The sequence below is a fragment of the Cherax quadricarinatus genome, chromosome 1 (genome assembly GCF_038502225.1).
Source record: "Cherax quadricarinatus isolate ZL_2023a chromosome 1, ASM3850222v1, whole genome shotgun sequence".
Lineage (NCBI taxonomy): Eukaryota > Metazoa > Arthropoda > Malacostraca > Decapoda > Parastacidae > Cherax > Cherax quadricarinatus.
Genome location: NC_091292.1, coordinates 33,170,691 through 33,178,257, shown reverse-complemented (window position 1 = coordinate 33,178,257; position 7,567 = coordinate 33,170,691).

The window sequence follows — 7,567 nt, the reverse complement described above, 5'->3', positions numbered from 1 at the left end:
CACACAAGGTAGAGAGTGTTAATGTTGATATTGATATTTTTAAGCACACATGTAATATATTAATATTTTAAAAAGTTTCAGCTTGTATCAACCGTTTTTATCGCCGATATCGAAACCATAAAAATGGCCGATATCCTCCGATACCGATACTTTCTCACATTCCTAATATATATACATACATATATATATATATCTATATATATCTATATATATATATATATATATATATATATATATATATATATATATATATTATATATATTATTTATTATTTTTATTATCACACTGGCCGATTCCCACCAAGGCAGGGTGGCCCGAAAAAGAAAAACTTTCACCATCATTCACTCCATCACTGTCTTGCCAGAAGGGTGCTTTACACTACAGTTTTTAAACTGCAACATTAACATCCCTCCTTCAGAGTGCAGGCACTGTACTTCCCATCTCCAGGACTCAAGTCCGGCCTGCCGGTTTCCCTGAATCCCTTCATAAATGTTACTTTGCTCACACTCCAACAGCACGTCAAGTATTAAAAACCATTTGTCTCCATTCACTCCTATCAAACACGCTCACGCACGCCTGCTGGAAGTCCAAGCCCCTCGCACACAAAACCTCCTTTACCCCCTCCCTCCAACCTTTCCTAGGCCGACCCCTACCCCGCCTTCCTTCCACTACAGACTGATACACTCTTGAAGTCATTCTGTTTCGCTCCATTCTCTCTACATGTCCGAACCACCTCAACAACCCTTCCTCAGCCCTCTGGACAACAGTTTTGGTAATCCCGCACCTCCTCCTAACTTCCAAACTACGAATTCTCTGCATTATATTCACACCACACATTGCCCTCAGACATGACATCTCCACTGCCTCGAGCCTTCTCCTCGCTGCAACATTCATCACCCATGCTTCACACCCATATAAGAGTGTTGGTAAAACTATACTCTCATACATTCCCCTCTTTGCCTCCAAGGACAAAGTTCTTTGTCTCCACAGACTCCTAAGTGCACCACTCACCCTTTTCCCCTCATCAATTCTATGATTCACCTCATCCTTCATAGACCCATCCGCTGACACGTCCACTCCCAAATATCTGAATACATTCACCTCCTCCATACTCTCTCCCTCCAATCTGATATCCAATCTTTCATCACCTAATATTTTTGTTATCCTCATAACCTTACTCTTTCCTGTATTCACTTTTAATTTTCTTCTTTTGCACACCCTACCAAATTCATCCACCAATCTCTGCAACTTCTCTTCAGAATCTCCCAAGAGCACAGTGTCATCAGCAAAGAGCAACTGTGACAACTCCCACTTTGTGTGTGATTCTTTATCTTTTAACTCCACGCCTCTTGTCAAGACCCTCGCATTTACTTCTCTTACAACCCCATCTATAAATATATTAAACAACCACGGTGACATCACACATCCTTGTCTAAGGCCTACTTTTACTGGGAAATAATTTCCCTCTTTCCTATGTACTCTAACTTGAGCCTCACTATCCTCGTAAAAACTCTTCACTGCTTTCAGTAACCTACCTCCTACACCATACACCTGCAACATCTGCCACATTGCCCCCCTATCCACCCTGTCATACGCCTTTTCCAAATCCATAAATGCCACAAAGACCTCTTTAGCCTTATCTAAATACTGTTCACTTATATGTTTCACTGTAAACACCTGGTCCACACACCCCCTACCTTTCCTAAAGCCTCCTTGTTCATCTGCTACCCTATTCTCCGTCTTACTTTTAATTCTTTCAATAATAACTCTACCATACACTTTACCAGGTATACTCAACAGACTTATCCCCCTATAATTTTTGCACTCTCTTTTGTCCCCTTTGCCTTTATACAAAGGAACTATGCATGCTCTCTGCCAATCCCTAGGTACCTTACCCTCTTCCATACATTTATTAAATAATTGCACCAACCACTCCAAAACTATATCCCCACCTGCTTTTAACATTTCTATCTTTATCCCATCAATATATATATATGTATATATATATATATATATATATATATATATATATATATATATATATATATATATATATTTATATATACACTCAATAATAACTCATATAGAGACCGAGACTCAGAAGATTAATTGGTCTATATATTTCGATCACCTTCTGGGATCCTCTTCAGCAGATACATATGTGAAATAAGAACAAAAATGTAGAGGGAAGGTTGCACCTCGCACCGTACACGTGAGCGTAGAGACGTGTCAAGCAGTGGGTGGGTGAGAAGACAAATCCTGAAGTGAAGCTGAAAATTTGGGTGGGAAATTCCTTTGTGCTATGTGTTTCCTGATGTGTTGGTGTTGTGTATTAGGCTGGGCGTTGGTATGGTAAGATTGTTGATGTTTCTTTTCTGTTTCATAAACACGCACGATATCAGGTACCTCTTGGTAACAGGAACTTCTACTTACACTTTGGTCACACTACACATGCACGTACAGGTGTATATATGAACACTCTTCCGTGTTTTCTTATTCATTTCCTTTCATCTCATAAGAAAGTCGAGAAGAATCTTTCCTCTATTAGTCATACAAGTCGTAAGAAGCTACTAATATGCCGGGAGCAATGAGCTAGTAACACCCTCTACTGTTTAACAATTCGAAAACAGGCGAAATTATTTACAAACTTTGTCTCTACGGCCGCAGCAGGACTCGAACCAGCTAACTCTGTATCAAAGTCCACAGTACTTTACCACGGAGCTAGACCCGCGAACGAGCTTGGTGCCCGGGGGTATCGGGAAACCGCTTAGCTTCGGCTAAGCGTCCATACTTATCGCGGGTCTAGCTCCGTGGTAAAGTACTGTGGACTTTGATACAGAGTTAGCAGGTTCGAGTCCTGATGTGGACGTAGAGACCTTCTACTGTATTAATTATTAAATGTAAGAAGAAGAAAACTATAAAGTTGGGACGTTTGAGTGTGCGCGTTATTACACGCGCACTAAAAATAAATGATTGTAAATGTTATGAATGAATAGAAGCTGTAGGGATAGAGTTTCAATGACGAGAAATAAAGGGATTAGCTCAGGTGGATCTCATGAGAGAGTTAGAGTTAAGGAAGAGGGTAGTAATAATGTTGAAGGATCAGTTATGGAATGAGAAGATGGAATATAAACATATAAATTCAAGGATTATGTAGATTAAAATAAGGGGCAGATGCAAAAAGTGGGTTATTATAAGTGTTTACGCACCTGGAGAAGAGAGAGAGAGAGAGAGAGAGAGAGATTTTAGGAGATGTTAAGCGAGTGTTTAAATAAATTTCGAACCAAGAGATAAAACAATTGTAGTGGGAGACCTGAACGCTAAAAGGGAAGCTGCTGTAGAGGCCATAGTCGTTATGTTTTAGGGTGCCAGAGATAAATGACATTGAGCCGTCTTTAACTGAACATTGTATAGAAAGAGGTTTGGTAATATATAATACGTATATTAAGAAAAAGAGTATAAATAAGTACACGAGATATAATACAGGGCATAATGACAGCAATGTGTGCAGCAGAAGTTTGTGGGTATAGCAGAGTGGGTGCAGGAGGGAAGAGGATTAATTGGTGAAATGATGGCGTAAAGAGAGTGGTACGAGAGAAAATCTAGCATGTGAGAGGGTTTTACAAAGAAGTGATATAAAGAAGGTGGAGTATAAGGAGAGTATAAGAGGTTATGAGAGTAGTGTAAAAGGAGAGCAAATAAGAGAGTGAGAGAGATTCTGTCAACAAATTTTGTTGAGAATGTGAAAAAGTCTTGGAGTGAGATAATGGGTTGAGAAAGCCTAGTGAACGAATGGATTTAATGGTTAAAAGAAGAGAGAAGTTTTTAGAAGGAGAGTTGAAAATTTTTGGAATATGGAAGGAAAATTTTGAGGAGCTGTTAAATACTGATGAAGATAAGGTAGGCAGTGATTTTATGCATTGGCCAGGGAGGTATAACATCTTTTAGGAGTGAGGAAAAGCTCGATATGAGTGTGGGAGAGGTGTGTAAGGCAGTGGGTAAAGATGAAAGACGTAAAGCAGTTGGGGTTGCTGGGATTGAGAAAGAAGCGTTAAAAGCAGATGGGGAAGTATTTTTGGAGTTCTTTGTGCTTTTGTTCAACAAATGTATGAAAGAGGAGAAGGTACCTTGGAAATGATAGAAATCATGAATAGTTCCTTTGTATAAAGGCAAAGAGAGTGTGAAACTTGTAGGGGACTAAGCCTGTTGAGTATGCCAGGTAAAATGTATGGTAGAGTTATTATTGAAAAAAAAAATAAGGGTAAAACGAGAAGCAGGATCGTAGATGAACACGAAAGCTTTAGGAAGGGTAGGGGATGTTTGGACCAAGTGCGTATAAACATATAAGTGAAATTTTCGTTGCATTTATGGATTTAAAAAAGGCATATGATAGAGTGGCTAGGGGAGCCATGTGGCAGATGTTGCAAGTATATGGAATATGTGGTAGATTACTGAAAGCAGTTGAGAGATTTTATGAGGATAACGAGGCTCAGGTTAGGGTATGTAAGAGAGATGGAGATTATTTCCTAGTAAAAGTAGGCCTTAGACAGGGTTGCGTAATGTCACCATGGTTGTTTAAGGAATTTATATATGGGGCTGTAAAAGAAATGAAATCTAGGGTGTTGGGGAGAAGTATGGGATTAGAAGATAAAGAATTTAATACGAAGTGGGAGTTGTCTCAGATGTTTTTTGTCGATGACACTGCGATTTTGGAGATTCTGAAGAGAAATTCCAAGGGTTGGTGGACAACTTTGGAAGGCTACGTAAAAGAAGAAAATCAAAGTGAACTTAGGAAAGAGCGAGGTGATAAGAGAAATAAAAAAAGTAGCTAATGAAAATTTGGATACCAAATTGGAAGGAAGGAGTATGGAGGAAATGAATATGATCAGATATTTAGGAATGGACTTGGTGTCCAGGTCTGTAATAGACGAAGTGTACCAAAGAACTGACGAGGGGGAAAAGGCCTCTGTGGAAACAAAGAATGTTATCCATGGAGGCGAAAAGTGGAATGTATCAGAGAATAAAGGTACCAACGCTTTTACATGGGTGTGAAGCATGGGTTACGAATGTTGCAGCAAGGAGAAGGCTGGAGGCAGTGGAGATGTGTGTAAGGGCAATGTGTGGTGTGAATATTATGCAGAGAATTAGTAGTTTGGAAATTAGTAGATGCAGGGTTACTAAAAGTATTATCCAGAGAGCTGATATATATATATATATATATATATATATATATATATATATATATATATATATATATATATATATATGCAAAACAACCACTCTGAAAGAATAGAGAAATTCCAAGCGTTTTCGTGACTACTCACATTATCAACGAACTATATATACTTATATATACTATATATACTATATATATATAGTATATATAGTATATATATAATATATATACTATATATACTATATATATATATATATATATATATATATATATATATATATATATATATATATATATATATATATATATATATATATATATATATATATATATTAATCGCAAAACAATCACTAATTCATACATCAATAGAGGAAGAGTATTAAGTTGCTTTAAGCTTTATTTACTTTAAACACTTCTTCAGGAGCAGTGTATGGAAAGGAGTGGAAATCTCGGTGAAGATATAGCGCGCATCCAGGAACGCTGCACCGTCTAAAAGAGACCTGCCTGGAGCGGCGTGGAATGGCCTCCATCTCCTACTCTCCTACTCTAGCATAGAAATGTTGTCAAGAAATGTTTTAAGAAAAACATGTAATAACAGTAAAACCCATAAGATAACACATTAAGTCTCTCTCACAGAGTAATATTAGCAGGCTCTCCGTATGTTTTTATTTTTCACAGGTGCAAATCTGCTGGAAATCTTCCTTGAAAAAAGGCTTGCTAAAACTTTGCTAATCAAGCATATAAAACACACGTTACATGGTTTACCATTTATTTTTTTTAGTTGGCCTGAAGACTTAGTAAGTGTCGTAATCATACATCAGACATTTTACAAGAAATACCATAATGTTTGGGGAATGTCCACACTCTTGTGTGTGAAATATCACAGCATAAATACTGGCAGAATTACTTAAAAACGTATTATCGACTACATGTCATACATCAACCAATCTAGTTGTTTATTAAGTAACTAACGTCAATTCATTTAAGTTAAGACTTAGCTTCTCATGCTTGACTAACTTCCACGTTCTTTGCTTCTTATGAAAACGTTAAAAAATATCACTACCCTTTTAATTAATAATTTCTTTAAAAGATTAGCTAAACAGAAGGTTTTATCGTTATGGAAGGAATTAAAGTATATGCCAAGAAGACAGAGAAAATGGGGAATCCCTCTATGAACGTAATAATATAAGGAGGAGCACTACAGGAGGCTCACTTGCCCATTCTAGGCAAGTCTGATTTACACCCACTCATGTATTTGTTCAATCCACTTTTAAAGCAACACAAGGTTCTTGCTTCAGTGACGTTACTCGGGAGTTTCTTCCACTCATCCACAACTCCATTACTAAACCAGTACTAACTCAGCAATAGATATGAGTACATTTCAAGTCAAGTTGTGAGTACATTCTAAGTCCATACTTATGAGTACACTCTACGTCAATAGTTGTATGTACATTCTACGTCAATAGTTGTGAGTACATATGCTTATTATACTCTAGTATCATGATATACACTACAAGGAATACCCACACTGGTGGGTGCAATGAGAGGAAACATAGGGAGGTTAGCCTCTAGCTAGTGGCATCGAGGCACTCATAAGAGTCAAGAGAGGCACCGGTGGGATTGCCGTTTCCCAAGAGCTGGGAGTAAAGGAACTGTCTAACACCAGTATCTCCTAATCATCAATACCAGCAAAATCGATTATGTAGAAACGAGAGAAGTGGCACGGAACACAGGGATAGTGGCCCCCAACTCGTGCCACCGCGGCACGTCTAAGGGTCAACAATGGCATGAGTAAGATTGCTAAATTCTGAAAAGCTGGGAAGAATGAATAGTCTAACACCAGCTATTTCCAGCCACTAAATGGAGACCGGGAGATTATGTATGGGTTGGTAAAAGATTTATTGTTCCTGCTTGGCTAACCCACTTGACACAGTCAAGAGCATTTGTTAACCTTCCAGGTTCAAGGTTCCGAACAATTGCTTTAATTAGGAATGAATCGAGCTTGTATAAACCTTTATTTGTATTATAAAATGACAGGTTATCATGTTTTATAATCGCTGATTCAACGACATTTCTTTCTACAACTGACGAGTTTGGGTTTACAATTCTAGCTTCTAACCATCTGGCCGGATTGTTGAAAATTCTGATGAGGTTAAATATTACATTGCAACACTGTGCTGTCCAAATCAAGTACCGGTGTTTTGGCGACCTAAGTTCTAGAGGTTTTTCCATTTTCTCAACATTATTGCGTCCTCTGAAAGGCACCTTAAATACACCTACGGTATATATATATATATATATATATATATCTATATATATATATATATATATATATATATATATATATATATATATAGAGCAATTTAAGTTATAGGGAGCACCTTATAATTA